Source organism: Felis catus, chromosome B1 (assembly GCF_018350175.1).
Source record: "Felis catus isolate Fca126 chromosome B1, F.catus_Fca126_mat1.0, whole genome shotgun sequence".
Taxonomy (NCBI): Eukaryota; Metazoa; Chordata; class Mammalia; order Carnivora; family Felidae; genus Felis; species Felis catus.
Genome location: NC_058371.1, coordinates 45,019,652 through 45,032,919, shown reverse-complemented (window position 1 = coordinate 45,032,919; position 13,268 = coordinate 45,019,652). Strand labels below are relative to the sequence as shown.

Below are 13,268 nucleotides of genomic sequence, written 5' to 3'. Positions count from 1 at the left end.
CTGCTTCCCAAACCCTGCCTGCCCTCCAAAAACTGAGCTTCCAGAAAGTTCTGGCTGGAGCTTCTTTGCCAAACTCAGCAGAAGCAAAGGAGCCATGCCCGCACCTTGCCTGTCATCAGCCCAGCCTCCAGCACCTCTCCTGAGTGGCCCTGCCATCCTGCGGGAGCATGCCTCTTGGCCTCAGCTTACACCTCCTTGTCCCACACCCTTCCCGTCTCTCTAGCCCCCGAGGGAGTGGGAGATTCACGTTTGCAAAGTGCTGTGAAAGAGAAAAGAGCCAAGCACTTCCCATCCACAGGAAGAAAGCAATTTTAATTGAAAAATGAAATCACAGATTACATGCAAATCTTTGTTGGCAAATTTCAATTACCACCAAATTAAATGCATAGCTAAGCTAAGCATCTTTGGGACACTCCATGTAATGTTTGCCCGGGATACGTCCACATCGATCAGAGGAGGGCGTGATAGGTGTCTTCCTGCAGAACGAGTCTCCAGGAAGAATTCAGGGAACTCAGGCTCTAGCCACCTGGAGTCCCCACACTGAGACTATCTCAGCCAGAAAGTGGGAAAAGAGGGCGGGAAAAGACAGGAGTTCTCACTACATTTACCCATTCAACCTTCTGTCTTTAAAAAAAAAAAAAAAAAAAAAAAGCAGGCATCAGCAAAGGCAAAATTAGAAAATCTTCTACCAGCAACAATATTAAAAATTGTGCCCCCAAAATGACCCCGGCTTTTCGTATTACTTTACAAAGGAGAACACCAAAGCCCGGGGAGTCCCTTGATCAAGCCGAGGCAGCCAGCGGCAGAGCTGAGCCATGAACACAGGTTCTATCATGCTTAGGACAGGATTTGGCTCCGAGATGGTCTAGGGAACCCTAAGGAACAGGGTTCACGCTCTGCGGGAAGCCGGGGATGATAAAGCTGTTTCCATTCTCCTATTTATCATCTCATTCTCATATTCTACTTTGTCTTGTTGGCTGTGTCAGGTACGGTGCCCACTGCCACATCCCATTCAGCATGTTGGACACCCAGGGACCACGGGCTTGCGGTGACCCGGGCACCACGCCGGGCACAGGGGCTGCAAAATCGGAGAGCTGGGCGCTCTCTCCTTCCTCGCCACCACGATCGCGTCATGCGGGTGCTGCGACTCCCTACGTGGACACTGCCCCAGCTGTGCCTGAGACTGGCTTTAAAACACTCTCGCCAACCAAACTGTAAGTGCGTTAGGGAAAGGGCCACGGTCATTAATCTGTGCACTGCTTTCTCTATGTCCAGTGCACTGGAGTATGTCCCCTAATGTATATTAATGGAAAGTAATCCACATTGGAGAGAAAACTCTAAAAGCATGGTGGTTGCTTCTCGGAGAAAGTGGGGATGGCCATGTGAGGCTTCACCCTGAATTTCAAGGCGGTGCTCCTAGATGTCTTTCATCCAGGCAGGAAGTTTCTTATCACTACGAGATAATTTCCATGTTGGCCAATACCCAAGTGGCTGGAGGACGCCGGGGAGGATTCAATTAAGCAACAGTCATGCCCATCACAGCATCTGTCTTGCCCTGGGACACCCCTGCTCTTGCCCGCTGTCAGACCCCAGGACCTTCCGTACACCTGGTGTGGGGAGAGGTGGGGAGAGAACAGGAAAAGGATATGGTTTTCAGGCCTGTCCCCAGGGTGGGACGAACCCATTCTGTGAGTCGGGAACAGCCGCCAAAGCCAGGGCCCCCATCCTGAGTCTGATGAGAAAAGCCAGAGGGAGTGTGACAGGCCCGGACTGATGGGGAGAAAGTCCCCCCTCGACAGGGCCCGGGGGCCCCAGCGAGGGCGGCTCTCACTCCGACTCCGCCTCTGCAGAGCATGTGGGTTCTCGCGGCCTTATCTGTCAGATGGCTCCCGGAGGGGATGATTTATTAGGTGCAGAAAGCTCGCTGATAAATTTTACTGCAAGTCCCCGGCAGAAGACTGGGGGTAGCAACGGCCCAGCACAGGCAGCTCTAATGGAAAGTGCCGTCACCAAAGAGCAAAGCATTATTTATGACTGTCTGTAATGCCGTTCGGGGGAAATTCATCATCGCCTCCCTGCTCCGTGCAAGCAGGGGACAGCAGCGCTGCGGGGCGGGGGAGCTCGGGACAGGTGGGGAACAGTTAGAGCTTCTCTGGGAATCTGCCAGGGGAGAGCAAGGCCGTATTTTCCCGGAGTGACCCCGCTCCCCTTGTCAAGCGCTGACCTACAAGTCCCCTCGCCATCACTCCCCGCCCCCACTGTCCCCGCCCAGCCTCTCACCCTCCTCCTCCGGTCTTGGAAACAGGGACAAGAGAGAAAAAGGATGGCGTTTTCTTGGTCTCCGTGTGGGGTGCGGCTTCTGAGCCCTCTGCAGCTTGAAGGCAGTCCTTTCCAAAAACAGGCGTCTAGACCAGTGAACACTCCAGTCCCCACAGGGCTCAGAGCAAGAAAGGGGATGTTCTCCCATTTTGGAAAACTGCAAAAGAAACAGTCTTGGAACCAGACAGTGGCCCAGCGCGGATCACTGGGCATCAGGGCCAAAGAGCTCAGAGGCTGGCTTCCCTGGGAAGCCCTAAAGCACTTTTCCTCGGCCCCACCCGCCCCCAAGGTGTCTTGTACTCTCACCTGGATGGAGACATTTGCGGGTGGCCCTATCCTAGCCCACCCCCTTCCCACCAGGTCAACAAGTGAGGCCCCAATCCCTATACTTCCTTTCCCTAAGTCTAAAGTAGTCAGTGATGACCATCTGCCTCACATTTGAATTATGTATGTCTCAGTCTGTCTCTCTTATCAAATTAAGTGCTCCTTGAGGGCAGGGTCTGTATCTTCTTCATTTTTATATTCATCTCAGCAGTAAGCAGAGTTCCTGGCACATAGGAGCTCTTGATAAATGCTTGATAATAAAATCACACTGGCAGACTTAAGATATACAGGGATTGTGGCCCCATGTGTTCTTACACATCTGTCACCGTGCTGGTATTCCTAGCATTTCAAAGTAGCTTGTCCCCACCCACGCGTCCATCCACTCGGTATAATGGAAAGAGCACTGGATTAAGAGTCAGGAGGGATGGGTTCCAGTGGGCAGCAACCCCAAACATTCTTTGAGAACAGAACATGACTCAAGTCAGATGGCACCCCTAAGGCAGTAATCAAACGTGGGCCGCTCGGTTTGCTTCTGCATGCCTTGGTGTGCTGGGGAGTAAAGGAATAATAAAATCTGCCCGTCCTAACTTACAGGACTTCTATGAGAACGTGAGTATGGTGAGGAGCAGGGGATTTGAGTTCTAGGAAGGGAGGGAACAGCTGTGTCCAATGGTTCTCCATGCCAAGAACTACACTTGAGCCCTTCGTAGGCATTATCTTGTGCAAATACCTTCACAGCAGTTCCACGGGGTCAGTTTTATTACTATACTCGGGGTCTAAATTTGAAAACATGGCATCGATTCCTTCACTAACAGGGAGGCTTTGAGTTGTGGAGTCACTTCCCCTCTTGGGGCCTTTTATTCTCATCTAGGAAATAAAAGAGTTGGAGTCAACGCTCGAGAAGGTCCCTTCAGCTTCAAATCCCTGTGACTCGCGTAGACCTGCCGTCACGGAAGTGGCCCAGGCAGCTCTACTCCACTGCAGGGGTGGGGTGTCAATGGAGGATCAGCATTTCCAAGAAAAGAAAAGCTATGCGTGAAGGGGCTACTTGAAGATCTGGGATTTCAAGTCACTCTGACAGGAAACATCAAAGAACATAGAGCTAGAACCCACTGTGACTGTCTCCCAAGGAGAGGAGAGTCTGACAACTTTGGGCCCAAGAAGGAGACAGACCAATGAGGTCAGGGGGACAGGAGAAACCTCAGGTCACTGGTCTGCAGGGTCGTCCAGCCTCTGCCCACCCTCAACTAGTGAGGACAGCGACAATGATGCCCCTGACAAGTCCCCATCAATCTCTTTGCCAGCTCCATGGCTGATGTTTTTTACAGACTCCTGACCTTTTAGAGCCAGGAGAGACCTTTATGCACAGATTTGCATGGAAACTGAGGACCAGAGGAGTAAAATGACTTGCCCAAGATAAAAGAGCTACCTGGAAACCAAGCCTTGTGACCACTGTTTCATGCTGGGTGGTCAGTCAGTGCAGTGGGTGCTGGGCCAGTCCTCTCCACATGCACTTATAGGAGAAACATCCAGGTTGTTCCATGAAACATAGGGGATTTGAGTTCTAGGCTCAGAGGCTGGCTTCCCTGGGGGGCCCTAAAGAACTTGCCGCCCCCCCCGGTTTCTTGTGCTCTCACCTGGATGGAGACATTGGGGGTGGCCCTATCCTAGCCCACCCCCCTCAACAAGTGAGGCCCCAATCCCTATACTTCCTTTCTGTAAGTCTCAAATGTAGGGGATCTGAGTTATGTATGTTCCACATATGTAAGAATCACATTGCTGTTTTTGTTTTTAGGAACAATAATGTTCTGTAGCCTTGTATCTTTTCAAAAATACAAAGTTTGGGCATAAGAACAATCCTAGTACAGTTTAACAAACTGTATTCATACAAACATAGACAAATAAAAGAGCCAGTAATAAGCAGTGGGTTTTGATCAAGCCGGTGAGAACAAGCCGGTGAGAGTCTTACAGACCACTACTGGTGTGTGTATCAGGGGCCTTTCTCAGCTCTGACTTCAGGTTTGCGTCATTGATGATGTTCTGGGCTCCAGCAATCTCAGAGAACAGAATATTTCTTGGAAACGGCAGGTGGAGTGTTCTAAATAAGAATAAAAGATGTGGAGTTAGACAGCCTTAGGTTCAAGACTCACATCCACATCCTGCATCATCACCCAAGGCAAGTTATTTAACTTTTCTGAGCCTCGGTTTCCTCTTCCGGGGACAATAACAACTCCTTCATAGGATTATTTGAAGGACTGCATCAGACAATGTATGTATGATCCTAGTGAAATGCCCAGTACAAATAGATGCACAATATATAGTATTTGAGTTCAGAAACTCAAGGGGGCTCAACCATTGACCGGAAATTTCAGGACAGTCTCCTCTTGGTCAACATGAACCAATTTCTCTCAACTCTTCTCTCTCAATTCCTCTTAAACCAAATAATGTAGATGCATGACCATTCAGATACACCCTGAAGATGGGTCTCCAAAAAGCATGACCCACATTCATGCAAATGACCAATCCTTTTGGAAATTGAGACTTCATTTCCATTTACCAAGTGACTACAGTCTTTCAGTACCTGGAATAAACATGGAATATAAGGTATCTCCACCATGGCAAATGAGTATGGTATTTTTTGCCAACTATCCAGTGACACAAACAAGGGCGAGAACATTCCTATTGTTGGAATCTTCAACTTCAAAACATAGGTTTGTGAAGTGGTCTCTGGTATACTGCAGAAGAATTACTGAGTGTTTTGTAGACATGATCATTTCTAAGCTCCAAGACCAGAAAAGTCTGATTTCGTCTAAAACGAAGCCCAGGAATCTGCATTATCCATAAACCAGAGATTCAGATGTATATCCAGGTTGAGAACCAGTGATCTAAGCCAATGGTTATTTTTTATGTATACCTTATTATACTTTCTCACATATGTTCTGTCTCTTTGAACTTCATATTTATACCATTTGGCCACAGGGATGTTGGGAGAAAGGACTGAGAATACTTTTATCCTTGTCTCGTGGTCTCATGAGCCACTCCATTTATATTTTGAGACTCTCACTGCACTAGATGTTATAAAAATTTCTCCCTGCTTTCAGACAGTCTTTGGGTTTCACAAAAATGCACCTAGTATTTAAGATAGCAGTGAGTCATTAATATTTTAAAACAAAAAATGGGGGCGCCTGGGTGGCACAGTCGGTTAAGCGTCCGACTTCGGCCAGGTCACGATCTCGCGGTCCGTGAGTTCGAGCCCCGTGTCGGGCTCTGGGCTGATGGCTCAGAGCCTGGAGCCTGTTTCCGATTCTGTGTCTCCCTCTCTCTCTGCCCCTCCCCCGTTCATGTTCTGTCTCTCTCTGTCCCAAAAAAATAAATGTTGAAAAAAAAAATTTTTTTAAATAAATAAATAAAAAAAATAAAACAAAAAATGGCAGGGGCACCTGGGTGACTCAGCTGGTTAAGCATCCAACTTTTGCTCAGGTCTGATCTCACCATTCGTGAGTTCAAGCCCCGCATCAGGCTCTGTGCTGACTGCTCAGAGCCCGGAGCCTACTTTGGATTCTGTGTCTCCCTCTCTCTCTCTGCCCCTCCCCTGCTCACACTCTGTGTCTCTCTCACTCAAAAATAAATAAACATTAAAAAAAAATTGAACAAAAAATAGCAAACAGGATTCATCTGGCGTAATACAACCAGTCAATTGGCAGGGGCCACCTGGAACACCTGGGCATTCTGAGGACAAGCTCAGCTCAGGAAAAGGGTGTGCTGGTTCGATTAGTGATGCCTGGCATGGGTACAGTCTAGAAAAGAGTCAGAAAGATGCCAATTTTTTCCAGCTTCACCTTCACGTATATTGCTTCCAAAGGATAAAGAGTCTTCAAAATTGATTGAAAAAGTGATATTTACACGTAAGGGTTTCATTCATACTGCCGTTGACAGCTTGCTCTCCGCCATTGTTATTTCCCTAGCTAAATCGAAGGTGCAGTCAAGAATCTGTGTGTTTCCGGACCCTGTGGAAGAGTACACACCAAGCAGCACTTGCTTTCTCCCCCACTGGAATGCAAGAAGGTTGTTTTTATGGTTTCTCCCTGTACGTGCACCATCAGGGCAGGCTGCGAGTTGTATAAAGGAATCGCTCTTGGCATTCCCTTTCCCATCCAGTCTGCCTTCCCTGGAAATATTCCCTCTATCCTAGATGCCCTTCCCCACTCTCCACTCTGTTTTTATTGCGACCCCACTGATTATTTAAGGTCCGTATCGAGAACTACTTCCTAACAGAAGACTTGACGAAAGACTTGACATTCCCAGTTGGAACTATTCTCCCACAATATTTAGTGACTTTATAAAAGCACTCCTGACTGTCTGCCTTGTTATCCTAGTTAATTGTGTGTTTGTCTACCTCTCCCCCTAGTTGTCAGCCCTTGGAGAGTAGAGACAGAATCATATTCACCATTAGAGCCTCGCAACACCAAGCATACAGAGCTGCCCTTGTAAGTAATCGAATTAAACTGGAAATGCAGCTGGGCTTTACTCTGTGAAAGAGAGAAAATAACATATGGGGCGAATCCTGCAAAGGGAAGTCTTCTCTGTGTTTTATGCTCTTCCTGGTGCATTTGTGTGCAGGGAAGCCTGTGTGAGAAAATGCCCCAACCACTCATCCTCCAAGACTCTCGCCCTGCTTCTTTGGATGATGCAGAAAGAGCACAAGAGTCCGGGGTTGGGGGGGGGGGGTGCCTAACTGAGGCATGCTCAAGGAGGTTTGGCTTCTGGGAAGACTCTTCCCACCCTGCAGAACACGCAGGCTATGCTGAGAAGCATAACCAGCAGGGATTAGCACAGCAACTAACACCAGACCTTCCAAAGACAGCACTTGCCTGGAGATGTGGTCAACGCAGCAGACAGGGGTCCGGCACCCAGCCCCCCAGCAGCCTTCCCCAGCCCCAAGAGATCCAAGCAGCTGGGCTTCTGGGCACAGCCACCTGTGCTGCCATCAGTCTAGACCCAGGACTCTCGGAGCAGGTGAGGGAGGCAGGCGGGAAGAGGGAAGCTGGGGTTGGCCAATAAATAGAAGCAGAGTCTGAGACATCAGCTGCCACTGTGGAGTCTGGGGTGCTGCCTGGCCTTCCAGAGGTTGTTCATTTCCTCCCGGGCAATGTGCCCACAGCATGGGTACCACCCCCAAATTAGTTGGGCTTCCTTGCTACTGATCCGGAGACCAACCAGTGGGGTTTCCTAGGGCACAAGGAACCCAGGAGATGGGAGGAACAAAAGGTCACACGCATCATTTGGCCTCTTCCCTAAAAATCAGTTCTTATAAAATTATAGGACTGCGAAGCTCATGGATAACTATTTCAAGCTCTTCATTTTACAGATCAGGAAACTGAGACCCAGACATGCCAAGTGATTTCCTCAAGGACCTCCATCTAGCTAGTGGTGGGGAGGGGGATGAAGCCCAGGCTGTCTGCTCTCCAGTCCAGTATTCTTTTTTTTAAGGGGTTGGGAGGGGCAGAGAGAGGGAGAGAATCCCAAGTAATCTCAGCACAGAACCCAATGCTGGGCTCGATCCCACAACCCTGAGATCAGGACCTGAGCTGAAATCAAGAGTTTGAGGCTTAACCAACTGAGTCACCCAGATGCACCCCCAGCATTGTTTCTAACACAAGCTTTAAAATCCACTGATTACCGATTACTAGCTTTTATTCAACATAGGTAAGAAAATACATGCTTTTTGACAAGGCACTGATTAAAATGACTAATGTATCCAAATGTTGTTTTCTATGTTCACTTTCAGCTCTCAAAATCTTACTGGACAGACAGTTTAGGTTTCGCCAAGAGAGAAGATTAAAGGGAGAATGGAACTAACATTTATTGCACGTTTATGTCCCATCCATCATGCTAGGCATTTCTATATAGGTTACCATATTAAGTCCTCACAAAATCCAGAAGAGAAGTATTAATATCCCTCCTTTTATAAATGAGGAAATGAAGCCTCAAAAACACTAAGGGGTTGGCTCAAGAAACAAAGCTAATCGATGGCTGAATCAGGATTCAAACTCAGATCTCCTGGCTCCTATGCCAGTGTCTTTCCACTGTTCCATAGTGCTGCACTCTTGGGATTGGGGGCTTTGGGGACCCTATGATTGATGTTGCCCCACATACCCAATGAGGGCCAAGGCAAGGCAAGGGGGCAAGCCAGGGCCAGATGGTCATTTTGACTCCCAAGGGGTTTTCCCCCATTGCACAGCCACTCAAGGTAAGTACCCTCTGTTCTACCCTAAGCCAAGTCCTCAAAGGTACCCAGCCTCTGGGTGGCTGTAAATTAGACTACGGCAATCCACCTCTGCTCGAGGTTGGGGTAAAAGACTCTCCTGGCCAAAGGGGGCTGGCTCTCTTGGCCACACCCTAAAGAGGGGTTTCCTCACAGAAGCACAGAGAGGAGAAGTCTGTACTCAGTGTTTAGTTCTAATAGGTCCCCTCCCTTCCTTACAAATATACTATGAGGACAAATGAAGCAATATACCTGAAGTGTTTGAGAGCTTTCTAAGTGCGACATAAATATAGCAATGGAGCTGCTGATGCTGATAACAATAATAACAATGGTGATGATGGGACGATATCCACGGTCATAATTTAAGGAGATATTTAGAATGAGAAAACCCAACCAAAATCAATCCACTGAACTTTATTTAGAAGAGAGGCTGCTAATAAAAATATTATGGGACTGTGAACTCTTGGGAAATAATGATGATTTTCTTCTATTAAAAGGCTCATCAGATCCATTTCCAATGTACAGCTCAGTTATTTGTGGGCTCTTTGCCACTCAGTGCAACAAGTTTTCTATAAAGAGAAGAAAAAGAAGAAGAAGAAGAAGAAGAAGAAGAAGAAGAAGAAGAAGGGGGGAGGGGGAAGAGGAGAGGGAGGGGGAAGAGAGGAAGGGGGAGGAGAGGAAGGGAGAGGAGAGAAAGGGGAGGAGAAGAAGAGGGAGGAGAATGAGGAGGACGAGAAAGGAGGGGGAGGAGGGGAAGGAAGAGGACGAGAAGGAAGAAGAAGAGGAGGGGAAGATGCCATCCCTGCTGTGCACAGAAGCCCTGGGTTTTGGAGATACAAATGACCTGTACAATGCCAGCTACTTCCGTTGACTGAGGGGACTGGCACTGGCGAAGGATCTGTCTGATTTTCTTCCTCCTCTCATCCCCCCACCCCCATCAGCAGCTGCTGTACAGTTTTTATTTAGAGTCAATAATAGTGGAACAATAATGAACGGGTGCTGTCTTCTTGGACTTGGTAAGGTCACATTCCAAAGATAAATCTACCCAAGTGTAAGAACCCAACATGGAACGTACATGGAGTACCCACTGCAGCAGCTAACGGAATGCTCCCATGTCATATGGGGCTGATCCCTATTTGTTCAGATTACTCTGTTTAAGGCAGTCTAGGTGGGGAGATTAAAGCCTCAGACTAGTAGAAACAGCAGGGCTAGGAAGAAACACATGAAGTAGAAACCAAACCCCAAGGAGAATGGGGCAATGAAGAACTGGGCAAAATCCTAACTCAGATCCAAGCAGCAAATGGATCCCCATCATCTCATACTTCAACTGTGTCAAGAAAATGGTAGTGGAGAAGTGGCTACCCCAATGCCATTTTAAAGATGGAATGTTGAAAGCCCGCTAACCAAGTGCATGATCAGGAGATAAAAAGACAATTGCCAACAGCGTTTTAGAACTTGCTAAGGCATCTTAATTCTGAGTTCTGGGAAACATCTCCAAACACAGCATGAAGAAGCGGACCACAAGGGCAGTCAAGGACTGAGACTGACTGTGGAATGAAATTCATCTCCATGATTCTCCTTAAGAGATGGTATTTGCCACTGGAAAAGGCTGGACAAGGAGGCCATATGGAGTAATGCCGGGCTTTGTGTATGGAGCGCCTTTGCTCTTGGACTTAGGTGGCCATGGGCTAGTCACCCTGCCTGGCCCTGGGTGAACACAACGCAGTTTCCTGTGCACAGAGGAGGCCAAACTGCGACATGCCAACCTGATGATTCCCATCCAGGCACGGGTATACACCCTGAATGTGCCATCTGCAGGCATTCTCAGTGAGGGAGAGGTTTCAGGACATAACTGAACTAACCACCCTGATCCACCTTGAAAATTAGTGAAAAACTGGACCATTTTTCGCAGCTGTCAGAAAGCAAAAAGGATCTGTCCACTGGCAGTGATAAGCTACCTCCTGCCCTTCTAACCCAGAGTTCTAAACACTGGACTCAAAAGTGTTTCTGCCTCTAATTGAAAGAAGTAAGAAACATGCTTGTTCCTTTGTGTTTTCCCTGATGGTAATTTAAAGCATTGTTTTTATATTAAGACACAAGTGTGTTGTGACCGAACATGCAAAACGTGGATGACTTTTTAACATTAAACACTAAAAATCACACATGTAACACTTACTAAGAGACGTTTTGGGCCATGACATGCCTGGAGGACTTGTCCATCCTCCTCCATCTTTACTTGGGTGAAAAGGTTGAAGGAACTCCGTTCTGAGCTGGGTCTCCTCCTGGTCAGCCCACTCTCTAGCTAAGGAATTCAGTCGGCCACCTGCAAAATGACGAGTCTGGACATAGTCTATAGACATGTGGCTCTGGAACTTTTTTTCCCAGAAGTCTCAGGGACAGAAGAGTCTTGCATCATTTAGGATGATTGGACCAGGATCTCCATGTTGCAGGAGAATAAAATCCATGACTTCCAAAAGGCTGTTGCTAATTTATAATGCCTCCCTGGCCCAATGCCAGACTTTCTCTACCTAACAGTGCACAATGATCAGTAGTTCCTTTCCCTTCCCTCTTTACTGTTCCCTGCACCCAAATAACGCTTCTAACTTCCACTCTTGCCTCATCCCAACAAGATATAAGGAGCTGTGTCCCAAAGAAAATAAGTCCATTGCCTCTCCAGCTTCATCATCACAGAAACAAACTCTTTGCAAAAGCATCCACAATACAGACACTACCACCCCTCTTCCTGCTAATGGGGACGGCTACCACCTTATTTTATACCCTGCTTCCACTTAGTGGTAATTCCAGTGTATCTGGGTCTATCATGGAGCAGGAGAGACAGGGAATCATTGGCCATGCCAGCTTCAACTAGAAGTATAACTCTTGGACCTAATCATCATAGAGATCGCTTCTACCCACCAACTAGGCAGAGTGAAAGATGCCTGCGTTTTGCAAATGCTGCTCACGCTTGTAATAATTCAGCATGATGGCGGGTGATGCCCTGTCCTAGATGCAGTCTCTGGTCTAAAAACATGTCAACAAAACCCAAGGCCACTTCATCGCCATTTATTGAGGCCTATACCAAAGTGGTAATTTGGCCCTTAGCTAAACAACAGACAGTCAGGGTTTGCAGTTAAGAACATGACCTAAGTACATCCTTGGCTGACGTTCAGCCCATTCCGGGCTTTGCTGGGATTCTGACCTCATTCTGAGCCATCCAGCCCATCTTCAAGATAAGTGGGGACTGTTTGACCCAACAATCCTAGACACAGAAACATTTTTTAATAAGAGAGGGAAGGTTCCGAAAGAATGTTCAATAATGTTTGAATTCACTACAAATTGCTGGGTAGATGGCTTGTGCAAAGGGAATCCAATCTCATTTCCAACACTCTCAGATTCACAGTGCTGTGATTGCTTCTGGAGACCTAATATTATATGTGTGAGGTGCTAAAGCATTCCTGTTGGGTGTCACATCTTGTCTCCAGGGAACTTAATTACTTTCACTATAGTTCTTTAACCACACCACCCTATTCAACCACATCCACAAATCATGTATCTATATAATTCCATCACCCATGATATTGGAGTGACAGCATGAGACAAGAATTTTTAAAGATTTTTATTCACTCATTGCTTTAAAAAATTCTCAATGAGCTCATATTATCTGCAGATACTTTGGTCTAAGTCTTTTCTGCCTGGATTTATTGGGACAACAGAGTAAGCGGTGAAACACACACATTTAATGTACAAAATGTCAACAGGGTAGACTCTCTTTACTCCATCACACTCACCCTCTCCCTTCAGACTAGACCCTCTACCTAGGTCCAGGAAAAAGATGACCAGTAGGAATGCCAAAGAAGAAGATGGAAGAGGAGGAAGAGGAGAAAGAGGAAGAGGGGGGAGAAGGAAAAGAAGGAGAAGGAAAGAGGAGGAGAAGGAGAAGAAGAAGAAAGAAGTTTTTCACTTTTGAGTTTCCAGGAGAAATCCCTACGATGTAAGGACTTTCAGAAATAATTTTGCCTTTCCTGGACCCACCATCCCCACTGACTTTAGCATGCAACACCCACCTAAGATGGGCGTCCTCTCTCTCTGGAACTCATTACTCTTCGTAAACCACCTCGAACTGAAAACCTAAGCACAGCACCTCCACATCCTCACCTTTGCTCAACGCCCTCCCCGCCCCCCCCCAAAAGGTGGCTAGGAAGATCAAGTGGGAGCCTCTCGAGTCAGCCCCTTAAACATAAACAGCAGCAAGCATTTTTTTTAATATGAAACTTATTGTCAAATTGGTTTCCAGGCAACACCCAGTGCTCATCCCAACAGGTGCCCTCCTCAATGCCCATCCCCCACCCCCCGTCAACCC

General features: G+C 47.4%; 1 long non-coding RNA gene across 3 annotated transcripts in view; it reads right to left on the bottom strand.

Moving 5' to 3' along the window:
• The window catches only part of LOC102901096, a 148,760-nt gene that overhangs the window by 110,193 nt on the left and 25,299 nt on the right, over positions 1–13,268 (bottom strand). Inside the window, exon 4 of one of the 3 annotated variants that reach the window (XR_890217.4) lies at positions 294–4,741. The exons of the other annotated variants lie outside the window; for them this stretch is intronic. This is a non-coding gene — a long non-coding RNA (uncharacterized LOC102901096). Of the gene's footprint in view, positions 1–293; positions 4,742–13,268 lie in introns of those variants that run through there. 3 annotated transcript variants of the gene reach the window in all.